Below are 17,409 nucleotides of genomic sequence, written 5' to 3' on the forward strand. Positions count from 1 at the left end.
TGCTGAACGTAAACCCGGCCAATGCACATGCAAGTACTGCATCGGCTGTGCATTGCAGTAAGTGTACAAATGCTAGTAGCTAAATATCTAGATCAACACACGAGACAGACACGTGCATGAATTCAGTACACTCCCTTCTCTGTCAAAGCAATTTTCTTCATGCCATTTTAATGTGTCATTTTACTTTTCAGTGTGTTCCCAAAAATCTGAACCCAGTGAAATACTTATTTTCCAGACATTGAAGTTTTTCAACTTTTTTTTATGTACTGTATTGTACTGCTGTGCTCTACTCAGGGACTTTCAGACATTTCACAATTTTGCTGTAGCTCTGAAGTAGTGATGGGAGAAAAAACAGATACAGTTACATATCGGGATATTATGTTTGATGATATATCGTATTGTATCATTGTAATAATATCGCAATATTATTTTGTGCTAGTTTACTGTACCTGCACTAAAGCTGCATTATTTTCCTTTCATAGCTTGTTCTCCATCTTTAAAAAAAAAAATTGGAGCCAATTCGTTTTCAGGACTTTTATTTCCATGAATGATAAAAACTAGTTTTCTCATGGCTCTCTCTTGACCCTCTGCAGCAGACATATGGCGAACATAGAATCACATTAAAATTACACTATCAAATTGCAATACATATAGAATCGTGAGAATCACAATACATATAGAATCGTATCGTATCAGCACCTAAGTATCGTGATATTCTTATTGTGAGGTCCCTGGTCATTTCCAGCCCTACTCTGAACTAGCTATTTATATTTTACATTTACATTTTTTTGTCATCTGGCAGACACTCTTATCCAGAGTGGATTACAGTTAGCTCATTCATCTTAAAATAGCTAGGTGAGATTCAAGAGCTTGAAGATGAGTTGACAAGTTGAATCAGGTGTTCTAGCTCTGGAATAAATCAATTACATGGAACGGGGACCAGACCAAATCTAAACCAAACATGGACATCTATGAATGGTTCAGAATTGGTCTGAAGCAGACAAAAATCAACATCCGTGGACTAGATTCCCTAAAAACACACCACTTCGATACAGCTAGGACTTTTTCGCAGCAGGTTATGAGAATTAACATATCATGTTAGGCTAATTAAGTTAATTTAGGAAAAGGGTTAGGGATAGCGAAAATGTTCTTCTAACCTGCAAAAAAAAGACGTCCAGAAGATGTTGGTGTAGGTACCATTAGTGGGAAGTGGCCAACAACAAGTTAAAAATTGGAGCGGGTCTGGGGGAACTCCCACATATTTTGGAGGGGATTTCTTTCCAAATGCTCACTCAGCCAACGTATTCAGTACTTTGAAAGTCACTTACAGGACCTGGCATGTGCTTAATGTAAAGCAGCGGTTGATAATCACCCTCTCCTCTTTAAAGGGAGAATCAATATGTTTTGCATGAATGCGAATAGCCATGTCTATGAAGTCATAGCCAGGGCCCAATTTCCTGATAGCGATGAAACTTAAGCTTACGAGTTTTTCAACGATGCTTTGTTTCTATAATTATTTATGATTTAAGTACTGTATATAGGTCTATGTAGCCTACTGTATTTGTAGTTTCATGTAATAATGTTTGTTTTCATTCGAAGCATGTTTTTACCCTTTGTTTGTTTATAACAATTGCAAAGACACTGGCTGTGTATTGTAGTCGTTGGTCACAGAGAGACAAATAGAATGTGTTCAGAAGATGTTTGTGTTAGCTGTTCTGCAAGTAGATTTGAGCCAGTAGATAAATCATGAATGTTTTTTTAAGTGCAACTTTAGAAACTATGGTTTTGGGAAACAGTTTGGAGATTTAACAATGTGCCTGTGAAGGTTCAAAGATGAACTTAGCCTTAAGATGCCTTTGGGAAACCGGGCCATGGGCAACAAATTATGTGAGACAAAACACATTCATTTTTTTGAGTGCATATTACATTTTCGAAAGACAAGTTTTGCATGTGGAAATGTTATATCATTTTGTAGAATGACATTCCGGTGTAAAAACATGGAAACTAAAAAATATATGTGAGAAGTAGGGATTGGTCTGAAGCCAAAAAAGAAAGATAATTCACATGAGCACCACAATACCTACTCCACCCATGCTCTACCAAGTATTTCCAGTACACAGCTTTTACCTACTACAGTAGCTATGGCTATTATACTTCAAACAATGTGCATGCAGTTTGCTTAGGGTTCAATCCTTCTCAAACAGCCTAATTCATACTCTACAGAGAAATAATGGACTTTACAGTGTCCTGCTATTAAAATAATGTATGTGTGAATACAGTTGAAGTCGGAAGTTTACATGCACTTAGGTGGGAGTCATTCAAACTCATTTTCAACCACTCCACGAATGTCTTGTAAACAAACTATAGTTTTGGCAAGTCGGTTAGGACATCTACTTTGTGCATGACACAAGTAATTTTTCCAACAATTGTTGACAGACAGATTATTTCACTAATAATTTGCTGTATCACAATTCCAGTGGTCAGAAGTTCACATACACTGAGTTGACTGTGCCTTTAAACAGCTTGGAAAATTCCAGAAATTATTTCATGGCTTTAGAAGCTTCTGATAGGCTAATTGACATAATTTGAGTCAATTGGAGGTGCACTGTGGATGTATTTCATGGCCTACCTTCAAAGTCACTGCCTCTTTGTTTGACAAAAATAAATCAGCCAAGACCCAAGTTAAACAATTTAAAGGCAATGCTACCAAATACTAATTGAGTGAATGTAAACTTCTTACCCACTGGGAATGTGATGAAATAAATAAAAGCTGAAATAAACCATTCTCTCTACTATTACTCTGACATTTTACATTCTTAAAATAAAGTGGTGATCCTAACTGATCTAAGACAGCGAATTTTTACTGGGATTAAATGTCAGGAATTGTTAAAAACTGAGTTGAAATTATTTTGCTGAGGTGTATGTAAACGTCCGACTTCAACTGTATATATAGAGATAGGGTGTTAATATTTTTAGATATACTTTAGGCCTATTGTAAATGTGTGGTATTGTAACTTCACAATATTTATTGCCAAAATAAATACAAATACACACAACTTTAAGCTACATATTCATTTGACAGAGGTAGTGAACTGCCCATTTATCAGCACAGCAATTGATAAAGCAGGACTATGTTCGCAAAACAAGGGTTTCTGAGTTTGTGTCAATATTACACAGGTAACCTAACGGTTAAAGAAATCAGGAATGCAGACAGGCTTTACAGACCTCCAACACACCACCACATGTTGTTATGTTGGGCACCTACTGAAGCAAAAAATATGTTATGAAATATATGACCCCCCCGGACCACCCTCCAACCATCCTCACGTACTGTGTGCCCCCTCAGACATTTTGGGGTGCATGATGCCCCTGCTGGCACAGGTCTATTTCAAGGGAAGATACCTCTCTCACAGCTGCCAGACTCCGTTTTGTGGGGCTCGTGAAATTGAAGATTGATTTTTGCTGTGTCGCCGCCGCTGCCGTGCACACCCTCGTAGCATATCAGCACACAGGAAACAGATTTATTTCAACCCTATTTGTGTCTCAAAGCAGGCACCCTGCAGGGTCCTGATAGTGCCTTGGAGGCCCCATTCATGCCCAATTATTAGTTATAAATCATAGACGGAGTCAGGACCCGATGGTTGGCCTGCCTGCCTGCTGATCACAGGGGTGCTACAATTAATCTTGAGCGACATTCCTTGTTGTCATGGCGCCACCAGTCCCAGAGATAGGATCTGTTTTTGAAGAATTGATCAAACCTGTTGATTCAGTCAAGCCTTTTCCTCCAACCCCTCCCCTATCCTATCACCTCCCTGTTTCTGCAATCCAACTGGTGCCACTGTATGTACAGTGCCTCCCCTGGCGAATGCTTACTGACCTTTCTCAGACAGCAGCGAGTCATCAGTCAAATTTGAGAGCATCTATTGCCGACAGTAGAGCAGATGGTTGGGTTGTTTCGAAATGGACCTTTCAAGCATTTTCAAGCAAAAAGTAGCATTTTGACTTGATTGATTTCCAAGAAGCAATTTGTATAAATGTATGTATGCAGATGTATCAATAATTAAGTGTATTGTCAATCACTCACTGAAACATTGATTATATCTAGGGTTTCTTTTGAAGATGTGATGGGTTTTTTGTCCTGGTATTTCTTGGGAATCTTGTGAATCTTTGACTGATTACGAGAAATATTGGGCCTTTGATGTTGCACGAATAAGGTGTATTGCACTGAAATGTTCTGACAGCAGAGGCAATTCCATTGCCTCATTTTTAAAAGCGATACCCCCATAATGTGTCAACTGATATTATTATTATTTTTATCATTTAATACCAAGCCCCGATTCCTTCAAGCATGTCCCCAGTACAGCGGATGTGTATATGCAGTAGTGTTACGTATTAAATGACCATTTATCCTCAACGTCATCAATTCCAACCCTCGGCACTTCGACGGTAGCCATTCACAGTACTTTTAGCCTTCATTAACTCTGCAATCATATGCTCCAGACAAAATCTATTACGTTGGCAACGGTGCAAAAACCCTACTTTATCTCTACTGAAAAGAAAGGGGGAACGCATCATACAAATATCCTGTTTATCAGAAGTAGAACTAATTTTGTTTCTCTGACCGCAAGTGAACCGCAGATTAATCTAGGAGACCTTGAGTACCAGTATATGCACACAATCTCGCAATGCTCCTGAGCCACAATCTCTGACCTTTTGATTTTAATTAAGCAGCCGCTAAAATTAAAGCATCTCGGTCCCCCCCCCCCTCTCCTTAAGTCCCCCACTCTGCCTTGCTCAATAAACTTTTTTTCCCAGTGAAATAGATGGGAGATAATCCACATCGGAGCAGTGATTGAATATTGCCGTGGGAAGTTTTTAGCATGGCGGAATTAGGAGGCACATATGCCTGCCAAATGTAATCTGCTCATAATAAATTATTTGCCCTTTACACTGTACAAAGCAATGAACACAAGTGTTGGATTTAGTTGGAACTCAATTCTCACTGCTGAGGTTCAGTACGATTCACAATGTGTTTAGTTGGTTTTGATTGAGAAGTCGTGTAAGTTCCCATGTATACATTGAGTCATGAGACAACATTTCATTCTACCTAACCATGTTTCATATTCCCATTTGAACAATAGAGGTTGAATTATTTGTAATCGAATGTGTCTTGTCTTATGTCTTGCAGCTCTTGAATCATTGGGACAGTTGCTTGGGTGCTGAAAGGTAGGCTTTTGTGTTTTGTCACGTTTGTGTGGAAGTGATCTCAGATGCAATTTGTGGATACACATCATGATGGTCCATAAGTTATACTGATTCTGTCATTCATTAGAAGGACTCTTAGAGACGGACAAAAATGGTGAGTGAGTGAGTGAGTGAGTGAGTGGGGGTGTGAATGAGTGAGGGTGTGTGTGGCAGGGGGCTGTGTGTGTGTGTGTGTGTGTGTGTGTGTGTGTGTGTGTGTGTGTGTGTGTGTGTGTGTGTGTGTGTGTGTGTATGACATCAAATGCTGTGCTCCAGTGAAAGTCCCACTATAGCATGTTGGTTGGACACATTTTCAACCGCCATCATATCCCAGCAGTTATGTTATTTATTTTTTACAATAGAGGCATATTGTGACATTTTACAGTAGCTGCATTTATTTCCTCACTTGAATTGTCTGTGGACTGCATTTGTGCTGCACAGGCATAATGGAAATCTTAGAGGGTAGAGAGAGAGAGAAAGAAACAGAAAAATAGAGAGAGAAAGCCCACTGCTCTTTTTTCAATTCTGTTTAATTGTCATTGTGCAAGAGATCAGCATGCCGCTTTAGCAGTCGCTGAGTTCTGCCCAGCCAATAAGAACTTGCGCTCAGCCGCGTCTGACAGTGATAAATGGCGCTGCGGCCGTCTCCCTCGCCCATCGTCCCTGTTAGCAGCTGAGCAATGCATTGTGGGAATGCGCAAAGACTGGCACGGCTGCGGAATGGGCCTTCAGGCCTTTCATTAATAACATGGATGCACTTAATGACACGTGTGTGAAGGTGCTTTTGTTTGTGTGTATGTGTGTATTAACTTTACACAAATTGAGGGAACCTGTGGCCATAAGTATTGGGCCTTTGAATGTGCCAGTTCATTTTTGACTACTGCTACACCGCAATATTGCGTTGTTTGGTTTAGGATGGTGAATTTGATGTTTTTGTCATGAAAACCATCTTTAAATATGACTTTCTGTCAGTCAGACAATCCATGGATTATTGTTTTTTTGCTGATGTTGAATGGAAGCCAAACACCTTACTGTGGTGATTAACCCACTGAGCTGAGGAGTCCATTGAACCTCTGTGAAAGATTCAACAGTAAACATTAGAACCGGTGCTTTAGTGAAAATTAAAGTTATTAGCCGCAAAAAAGTGTTGCCATTTTACTGTTGAATATCAGACCATAGTCTTGTTTTTATTGATCTTACATAATTCTCTCTTCAAAATTATATCCAAGATATATCTTATTTTAGGATATTAAGACATTCAGCTAGATGGATAAGGCAAACAGTTCTGTACATATAAGTTATATTACGTAGAATAACAAGTCTTTACATCAAGGTTCACTTAAGATAAATTATTTTTACATTTTAGCAGACACTCTTATTCAGAGCGACTTACAGTAAGTAGTGAGTGCAGACATTTTCATACTTTTAAGTACAGGTCCCCCAATGGGAATCAAGCATTGCAAGCGTCATGCTCTACCAACTGAACCACACAGAACCTAAAGTGTTTATAAACATAAAAAATGTTACTCTCTGCAAAATGTTCATTTGTGTCATTTTACTGAAAAGAAACATATATCTCGGGAAACTGTATAGGCTAAGTAAGGTATTGAACTCCCTTAACCTATTTACAGAAAAATTCAGAAGTTTACTATAGTTTTGACAAGTTGTTAGGACATCTACTTTGTGCATGACACAAGGCATTTTTTCCAACAATTGTCACTTATAATTCACTATATCGCAATTCCAGTGGGTCAGAAGTTTACAAACACTAAGTTGACTGTGCCTTTTAACAGCTTGGAAAATTCCAGAAATGATTTCATGGCTTTAGAAGCTTCTGATAGGCTAATTGACATAATTTGAGTCAATTGTCGATGTATTTCAAAGCCTACCTTCAAACTCAGTGCCTCTTTGCTTGACATCATGGGAAAATCAAAAGAAATCAGCCAAGACCTCAGAAAGAAATTGACATTTTGGAGAAATCTCCTCTGGTCTGATGAAACAGAAATAGAACTGTTTGGCCATAATGACCATCGTTACGTTTGGAGGAAAAAAGGGGAGGCTTGCAAGCCGAAGAACACCATCCCTACCGTGAAGCACAGGGTGGCAGCATCATGTTGTGGTTTTTTTTTGCTGCAGGAGGGATTGGTGCACTTCACAAAATAGATGGCATCATGTGGAAGGAAAATAATGTTGATGTATTGAAGCAGCATCTCAAGACATCAGTCAGGAAGTTAAAGCTTGGTCGCAAATGGGTCTTCCAAATGAACAATGACCCTTCCAAAGGACAACAAAGTCAAGGTATTGGAGTGGCCATCACAAAGCCCTGACCTCAATCCCATAGAAAATTTGTGAGCAGAACTGAAAAGCCGTATGCGAGCAAGGAGGCCTACAAACCTGGTCAGTTACACCAGCTCTGTCAGGTGGAATGGGCCAAAATTCACCCAACTTATTGTGGGAAGCTTGTGGAAGGCTACCCAAAATGTTTGACCCAAGTTTAACAATTTAAAGGCAATGCTACAAATACTAATTGAGTGTAAACTTCTTACCCACTGGAAATGTGATGAAAGTAATACAAGCTGAAATAAATCATTCTCTCTACTATTATTCTGACATTTCACATTCTTAAAAGAAAGTGGTGATCCTAACTGACCTAAGACAGGGAATCATTACTCTGATTAAATGTCAGGAATTGTGAAAAACTGAGTTGTATGTAAACTTCTGACTTCAACTGTATATTCTTCCTCTTTGTGGTACTATCCTGTTGTAGTGAGAAGAAACAGGCTGAGGTAGTCGAGGCATAATTAGTAATCTACCGTGGACACGTCAGCTCATGTTAGTGTTTCACTTTTAATTCCTTTTGTCTGTTCTCCACCGCTAGCATTTCCCCTTGTTTCGTGCAGCCGTGTGTGTGTGTGTGTGTGTGTGTGTGTGTGTGTGTGTGTGTGTGTGTGTGTGTGTGTGTGTGTGTGTGTGTGTGTGTGTGAGGTTCCTCTCTGCACCTGTTTACCATTCCCTTTTCTGCTTTGGCCTCCTGCTTTTTGTCTTTCCTCTATTTTGGATTTATAAAATGGAGGAAATGTTGAATTCAGGTTGGAGACTCATTCATCGCAGTAATGTGTGGACCAGACGGCGGGCTCGTCAGGCAGGCATGTGTGTATGACAGAGTTGGTGTAGCTGTGTCAGTCTGTATTGTGAATATAAGACTCTTTATAAATACTGTATGTGCCTGTTTGTGTGATATAAACTTGCGTATGGGAACTTGTGTATCATGTGTGTCATTTAATGGTGTGTCCATATGTGCGCATGCCAGTTTGTGTGCATGCCTTGGGAGGAATGTGTGTACGTGTATGCAAATACTGTGTGTGTGTGTGTGAAATACTGTGTGTGTGTGTGTGTGTGTGTGTGTGTGTGTGTGTGTGTGTGTGTGTGTGTGTGTGTGTGTGTGTGTGTGTGTGTGTGTGTGTGTGTGTGTGTGTGTGTGTGTGTGTGTGTGTGTGTGTGTGTGTGTAGATGTGCGTCTCAGGCAGGGGCGATGTGTTACGAAGGCAGATGAAAGGTGCTTTGAGGGAAACCCCACCTCGCTCTCTCTCCCTCTCTCCATTATCTCTCTCTCTGTCCATCTTCTCCCAGTCCACATCTCTCTCTGTCTATCTCTCTGTCCATCCTCTCCCAGTCCACCTTTCTCTGTCTATCTCTCTCCCCCTCACTCCCTCCCCCTCTCTCTCCATTCACTCTCTCTCTCTGTCCATCCTCTCCCAGTCGACATCTCTCTCTGTCTATCTCTCTCCCCCTCACTCCCTCCTCACCCTCTCTCCATTCTCTCTCTCTGTCCATCCTCTCCCCATCCACATCTCTCTCTCTCTCTCTCCCCCTCACTCTCTCTCTCTCTCTCTCTCTATCTCTCTCTCTCTCTCTTTCTCTCTATCACTCTATGGCTCGCCTCAGTGCCAGTGTTGGCTGAACTCTCACTTTCCCCAGATGCGCGGTTGGCAGGGCTGTACTGAAGGACGACACATCGGGCATGTGAATTAGTCTGGAAGAGGGAGGGGAGACATCCCTGGAAATCAGGGATTGCTCTGCCCATGGATTAAAGGCTACATTAGGTACATGTGACACATCAGTCAGTGTATAATGCAATATCACACACCATATGGGTTGTTATTGAGTTATTACATACTTATTCATGTGTTATTACATGCTTATTGATGTGTAATAACATATTAATAAACATGTTGAGGTGTTATTAGCTCAGGTATGTCTTTAAAAATGGGTCTCGTATTAATATTATATTGTGTCTTAGATGATTGAATGGTAATATAACTTGCAAAGTTTAATAGTTTTGTAACCATTCGTTTTAACTTGTGTTAGTTTCTGTATTTATTTAATCTTTATCAATCGAGTGAAGCATCTTTGTGATCAAATCAATGGTAACAGCCTTTGTAAAGGGTACCTAATTGTAAAGTTTTACCAAATCCACCTTGGCAAGATACCATTCCTTTTCTGTTGGTTCTCTTCTGTCACACTACTCTACTCTAAGATGGAGCCAGATCTTAGTCCAACTGAGCAGTGGGGTTCAGGTGTGACTTGCAGTATGGGTTGCTGCCGGCGGCCATTTTAGCTAATACTATCTCAGCTGTAACACATGGCTGACGGATGATAGCTGTTGTTCCTTTTTCGGTTTGTCACGCTATGTCGGCCCAATAGAGGAGAGACACGGGGCTATGGACACATATTGCACTGTGTATGGTGTTGCTGTGTTGTAATGTTGTATTTCAATCCACTTCTGCACAAATGTAATGTGAACATTGTTATAGAAAAGGCTTATGCCCATACTGCTGCACCGACAAGGGTTGTGTAACAGCATTGAGAGAAGCACACTTGTGAAATTACATAACTCAGTTTCTGGGTTAGGGTTTCTATGTATTAGCAGTTGTGGGCCCATTACAGTCCTCGACAACAGACACAGCAATGTCCTCATCTCTCTTAGGGTGTGTACGTTAGGTCACTTCATTATGCTGTTGAGCCCCTATCATTGCTGTTCACTCACACTCATAGATACACAGAAATAAACAGAGAGAGAAAGAGAAAGAGAGAGACATACAGATAAATAGTTTGTGTAAATATAACTATATAAAAGTGTGTACTCTGTAGAAATGCCAGTGTCTGAGATGAACTATCATTTGGGTCATGGTCATTAACAAACTAACTTGAAAAGCAAATCAGTTTGTGCATTTTTATTTGACTATTGTCTCCATTCCAGTCTTGACTCTTACTCGTCCTTTCAAAACTACTCCTCTCAATGGTCCCAAAGCTATTTAACCAAATCAATGAAGCATGAATGAATTCACCTTTTTTAAATGGAATTCTCACAGATTGAACATTGAATACACTCTTCCTCCATGTTAGATGCTGCGTTTTCATCCCAAATGGCACTTATTTTGACCAGTCAAAAGTAGGGCACTATGTAGGGAATAAGGTCCCATTTAGGACACGGACTGCAAATCTCAAATTTGCCCGACTCCCTCAAACCAGAGCAGATTTGTCTGATTGTAATTCACTGGCCATTGTTTGGAGTGGTTGTGTGGCTTGTTTGCTATTGATTTATACTTTACTGTGCACAAATCAGAGCAATTGTTTCGAAGTATGCAGGGAAATCAATACCCCTAGCTGAGGGCTGGTCTTTACTGCATTCCTCTCAATGGCTCCAATTTATGTTTTAATTATGATGATCTACTCAGAAGTTTGAAGCTCGTCATCGGTTCTCCGACTTTACCTCGTAATTAGCCTTAACATGGCTGGGTGTTACGTGTTGTATTTCATGTTGTCACGAACTGCATGTGGATTCGTTTTGATCTATTGGCACTAATCACACCTCTGTAAGTTTCAAGAGTAGCGTCTTGTTTATAGAATGGTTTATTATTGGAGAGGATTTATGCTAGACTGTTAATTTGTAATGAAATACTGTTGGGATCAGTGAAGTCTCATTCTTGGAAGAGTGTCTGGCCCGGTCTCATATTCATACTTTGAAACACTTTCTGAATAAGGGCCCTGATTGTGGGTTGGACAACAGTGGAAGCAACCTTCCTCCAAATGAATTTGAGGAAAGAGTTTGACTGTCAGTGCTTAACAAGTAAGAGCTAGGGGATTTATACCGCAATGGCGTCACCCAACATCCAACTCTGTTCACGTGGATGACTCTTTATGGTCCACCTGTCAATCATCAAAGGAGCATATCAACATAGTAGGAAAACAACAACCATATAACTGTCATCTCCATCTCCACCTCCATCTCATTGGACAAGGTGGCTCCTAGACAGATTGTATGCCCCCTCTATCTTTATTCGAGATAGCTCATGCCATTAGGAGTGATTGCCCAACTCACTACTCTGCTGTAGATGTGGCTGCTGCTGGTTGAGCTTAAAGCAGTAAATTCTATTGAGTCGTATAATTAAGATATATCAATAAAACTGCAGTAACTCTTACTCCTGCTTCTCACGGTGGTGTGTGTGTGTGTGTGTGTGTGTGTGTGTGTGTGTGTGTGTGTGTGTGTGTGTGTGTGTGTGTGTGTGTGTGTGTGGTGGTTTGGTGGGTGGTTCGGTGTGTGTGTATTTGAAGGTAGCAGCTACTCTTCATGGTGTCCAGCAACAATTAAGGTAGTGATATACATCATAATACAATATTTAACCATTAAAATACATTTTACAACAGATTTCACAATACATTAAGTGTGTGTCCTCCGGCCACTACTCTACTACAGCACACAATGCAGGTTTATGTGTGTGTGTAGTGTGTATATTATTTGTGTTTCTACCTGTGTGTGTGTGACACTTCACAGTCCTCGCTGTTCCATAAGGAGTATTTGTATCTGTTTTTTAAATCAGATTTTACTGCTTGTGTGAGTTACTTGATGTGGAATAGAGTTCCATGTAGCCATGGCTCTATGTAGTACCGTGCACATCCCATAGTCTGTTCTGGACTTGGGGACTGTGAAGAGACCTCTGGTGGCAAGACTTGTGGGGTATGCATGTGTGCTTGTAGATGTGGAATAGAGTTCCATGTAGCCATGGCTCTATGTAGTACCGTGCACATCCCATAGTCTGTTCTGGACTTGGGGACTGTGAAGAGACCTCTGGTGGCAAGTCTTGTGGGGTATGCATGCCTGAGCTGTGTGCTAGTAGTTTAAACAGACAGCTCGGTGCATTCAACATGTCAATACCTCTCACAAATACAAGTAGTGATGAACTCAATATCTTCTCTAATTTGAGCAAAGAGAGATTGACATGCATACTATTAATGTCTGCTGTACGTGTACATTTAATGGTCAGTCGTGCTGTCCTGTTCTGGGCCAGTTGTACCTTTCCCATGTCCCTCTTTGTGGCACCTGACCATGCGACTGGGCAGTCGTCTAGGTGCGACAAAACTATGGCCTGTAGGACCTGCCTTGTTGATATTGTCGTTAAGGCAGTGCAGCGCTTTATTATGGAAAGACCTCTTCCCATCTTAGCATCTTATTCATTACAATATTTAGTTGAGGTTTAGGGTTTAGTGAATGATTTGTCCAAAATACAATGCTTTTAGTTTTTTAAATATTTAGGACTAACTTATTTCTGGCCACCCATTCTGAAACTGATTGCAGCTCTTTGTTAAGTGTTGTTGGGATTTCACTCGCTAAAGTAGCTGACATGTGTAGTGTTGAGTCATCTGCATACATAGACACACAGGCTTTACTCAGAGCTTGTGGCAGGTCATAAGTAAAGATTGAAAAAAGTAAGGGTCCTAGACAGCTGCCCTGCGAAATGTCTGATTCTTCTTGGATTATGTTGGAGAGGCCATTAAATAACACCTTCTGTGTTCTGTTAGACAGGTAACTCTCAATCCACAATGTAGCAAGGGGTGTAAAGCCATAACATATACGTTTTTCCAGCAGCAAAAAATGATCAATAATGTCAAAAGCCGCACTGAAGTCTAACAAAACCGCCCCCACAATCTTTTTATTATCAATTTCTCTCAGCCAATCATCTGTAATTTGTGTCAGAGGTGTTTATGTTGAATGCCCTTCCCTGTATCTGGTCAAACACAATTTTTTTTCAAAAAGTTTACTAAGGGTTGGTAACAAGCTGATTGGTAAGCTATTTGAGCCAATAAATGGTGCTTTACTATTCTTGGGGAGCGGAATGACTTTTGCTTCCCTCCAGGCCTGAGTGCACATACTTTTTTGTAGCTTAGATTGAAGAGATGGCAAATAGTAGTGGCAATATTGTCCGCTGTCATCCTCTGTAATTGTCCATCCAAGTTGTCAGACCCAGGTGTCTCGTCATTGTTGATAGACAACAACAAAAACATCACCTCTTCCACACTCACTTTACAGAATTCCAAATTACAATGCTTGTCTTTCATAATTTGATCAGTTATACTGGAATGTATAGGTTTGGCGTTTGTTGCTGGCTAGGGATGCACCGATATGACATTTTTGACTGACACCGATATCCGATATTTTCCTTGACATAAAACTTGATACTGATAACCAATATAAAAACTTGTTGCAGCCTTTTAAGCATTCTAGTACAGTTAAATAGTGGAATCACACACACACACACACACACACTGACCTAAAAATTATTTTGTTGGCATTTCCGTATGTCCCCATTACCAGTAAAACATAATCAAAACATATTTATTTCACTTACTTGCTGTGCTGTTTCGTTATTCAATTCAACCAGGATTTCATTATACATGTCAAGCAGTGAAGTTTCAGTTCTGTCGGTCCGTGGCCTCTCTTCCTTGGTGCCCACTGTCACTGTGTCCATTTCCATCCTCTCCAGCTGTGTATGTAACATTTCAAGTAAACCCTGTTTCTTGTCCGCATCGAAGTAGCGGTCCTTGTACATAGCATCGAGCATGGTGGGGGGGCACAGTAAAGAGGCTCAGAGAGAATGGCGCTGAATTGCTTGTTCACAGCGTCTAGTAGCAGTTTTGTTGAGCAGGCGTCCCATGCCATAAGAGAGGGTATCACATATTTTGCAGACGCATTTGATTAGCTTATTTCTCGAGTCAGTTGTTCGAATGGAGCTAGGAGTGTGTTTTTGTTTCCAAGTTTAAAACATGTTCCCAAATGCCATTGAAATGGCAGCAGCGGTATGAGAACCAGCACATTCTTGAGCATGCAATACGGCTTTACTCAGTACGAAATCCTCGTCGACCCACTGTTGTTGACTGCTCGATCCACACCGCAGACATTGTGGGCCAGGTTAGGAATGCTGTGTTGCACGTGTAGCGCTATATTTTTTGTGGCGTCATTACATTATCTACCTATGTTATATAGGTATGCACGTCAGCTTTGACATCGGTTTTGCACATCAGTGTTAAACTCGACATCGGGCTGATAATATTGCTGGCATTTGTAGTTAATATCAGCCAATTCCGATTTGCATACCGATGTATCGTGCCTCCCTATTGCTGGTATGTCATGCCTAAATTGCCAATGAAAAAATAATGAAAGTAGTTGGCAATTGTCGTGGAAATTCTTACACAGGGACACTCAAAGTCAATCTTAAATGAATCATTGTTTATTGTCAGTGCGCTGGAGAGGTTCCAACCAACTCAATGAACCATAGTACACATGTCAATCAGGAGCTCTCCCTGGGCAGACCCAGCAGTTGTCTTATATACGGCTATACACAGATAAGTTATATTTGCATGATTTAGCTAAATTAATTAATCATTACCGTTTTGTTTCATCCATGTGACAGACCAATCCTGGTTCATAACATGTGACAGGCCAACACCTCACAAGGCTTCTTTCTCTCTAAGCTGAGACCTTGAAACTGAGATATCTATTGTTCGTTCTCAAAACAAGGCCTGGGCGTACTGACGAATTGCAGCTACTGATAGTGAGGATTTGTACAGTCAGCCACTTGCATGAATACAGCAATTGGTTTATAGAACAGCACACTGATAGAACAGAGACATTAGTTATAAGAAAAGCACTAACATAAAAATTTCCCTTACACAATATCAGTGAATTTTGTGATGAATCTGATTCAATGAATGATGGCACTGAGTTTTCAGTCCCTTTGCTATAAAACTCAAATTTGAGCTCAGGTGCATCCTGTTTCTATTGATCATCCTTGAGATGTTTCTATAACTTGATTGGAGCCCACCTGATAAATTCAATTGATTGGATATGATTTGGAACGGCGCACACCTGTCTATATAAGGTCCCACAGTTGACAGTGCATGTCAGAGCAAAAACCAAGCCATGAGGTCGAAGCAATAGTCCGTAGAGCTCTGAGACAGGATTGTGTCGAGGCACAGATCTGGGGAAGGGTACCAAAACATTTCTCCAGCATTGACGGTCAAAGTTCTATCAACAGAGCTACAATAATCTTTCAGCCAGATGTAATACCAGTAGCCTGCTGAATCTCCCACAATGGTACCGGGCCTGAAATAATTTGCCGCTGTTTGGAAACGTTCAGAGCTAAAATCAGTGCTTTAAAATCAGTTTTCAGCAGTTCTGAGCTAGCCCTCCTAATGTCCTTTGACCTCACGTGGACTACAACAATGTCAGCCCCCGGCATCTGTCATAGAATGGTAGGAAGCAGCCTTGCAATGTTCTGTACTTGTGCTCCAGGATTGCACAGGGTTTTTGCCCCCGGAACCGAGAGGTCTCTCGTTCAGTGTGTGTATGTGTGTGTGTGTGTGTGTGTGCGTGTGTGTGTGTGTGTGCATGTGTGTGTCAGAGTGGACGTGAACCTCTCACACAAAGTATACACTACACACTCAGCCTGTGAAGTAACTACAGAGTCTTATTGCAGTCGGGTCAATGGGCCTCTTGTGAAATCTGCAATGTTCCTTTAACAACAATGTTCTGTTAATTTGTCATTGGCGAGAATGTAGTTTGTGATTTTTTTATTGAGTAGTGTGCCTATAAAGTAATGTTAATCAATGCCTTATACAGTATACCTAGTAAATGAGTGGTGTAGTTATAGATAATAACATAAGATAATACAATTTGCTGTATTAGGCTGTACTTGTTCAAATGTGGTATATGACAATTAGGGAAAGAAATAGTAGTCTTCACACATTGCAGTAAAGCATTTGAGTTTGTGCCCAGAAACATTTCAAACATGCACTTTCACAGAACTCTCCCAAGTGATTCTGTTTTACCCCATGTACCTTCAAATACCAGCTTGGATATAACAGAGCCCCATTATGAGCTGCTTGTCCAGCCTCTAAAACTTCCCAGCTGTATCTTTGTACAGTGCAGGAAGAATTCTACAGTATCTGTCAAACAACAGCTGGCACCGGCAATGTGGTTCGGAGGCTACGGACGAGTGAATCATCTAAATCAAGACACTGACAGCACTTTAGCAAGCTGTGTTTCATAAGAGTCTGTCTCTTGTCTTTTATATGGAGAAATGAATAAAGGATCATGTTATTATGTCTCCCATTTGGCTGGTAGAGGTGTCCTCCCTGTGGTGGCGAACACATTGGGAAGTTTGAAGGATGGTTTAATGGAAAAAGACAAACTGTTGGAATAGATGTATTCTCCAAAGCAGTTCAGTTATCATAGACTTTTAAAGAATGAATAGCGACAGCTACCAAGGAAATGCATTGCATGTAATGCATTCAGGATATAAGCTTTCAAAGACCTTATGAGTAGTTACACTATAATACCACACCTGTTTTGTATTGTATCATGAATACATGTACAGCCATAATTCATTATAAAGGTTGCTTGGCGTGTCATGAAGGCTTATAGGTCTTTCTAGAACACACTACGTATTTTTTACACGAGGGCGGCTCAAAGAATCAATCAACAAGTCTAGCAATCTACATTATCAATCAATCACTCAAGCCGGCCCGGTTCAATTCCAACCGAACACACCCCTCCTTTTCTCTGTCTCCCTTATCCCCTTTGAAAAAGCTAGCCAGAGTGATTAACGATCACTATAGCGAGGAGACTGACCCTTCTCCCCTTCCTTCCTGCTTCGGACCTTCTCATATCCTAAAGCCCAGCACTGGGGGCGGAGCTTATCAGCTACAGGGGATCAGGCAATCTCCTCCACTTCAAACCGGGAGTCCATTGTGCCCGACCGCTGTCTGGATAATCTGTGTGGCTAGCTGACAGATCTGCCGTGGACACACACACACACACACACACAC

At 40.8% G+C, this 17,409-nt stretch overlaps 1 protein-coding gene across 38 annotated transcripts in view; it reads left to right on the top strand.

Moving 5' to 3' along the window:
* LOC110531736 (receptor-type tyrosine-protein phosphatase delta) overlaps positions 1 to 17,409 on the top strand; it is a 595,272-nt gene that overhangs the window by 343,954 nt on the left and 233,909 nt on the right. For all 38 annotated transcript variants that reach the window (XM_036987567.1, XM_021615095.2, XM_036987574.1 and 35 more), the window contains exon 9: positions 5,189 to 5,226. The gene's annotated coding sequence lies outside the window, so the exon portion shown is untranslated. The remainder of the gene's footprint in view (positions 1 to 5,188; positions 5,227 to 17,409) is intronic.

This window comes from Oncorhynchus mykiss, chromosome 9 (assembly GCF_013265735.2).
Source record: "Oncorhynchus mykiss isolate Arlee chromosome 9, USDA_OmykA_1.1, whole genome shotgun sequence".
NCBI classification, from domain to species: Eukaryota; Metazoa; Chordata; class Actinopteri; order Salmoniformes; family Salmonidae; genus Oncorhynchus; species Oncorhynchus mykiss.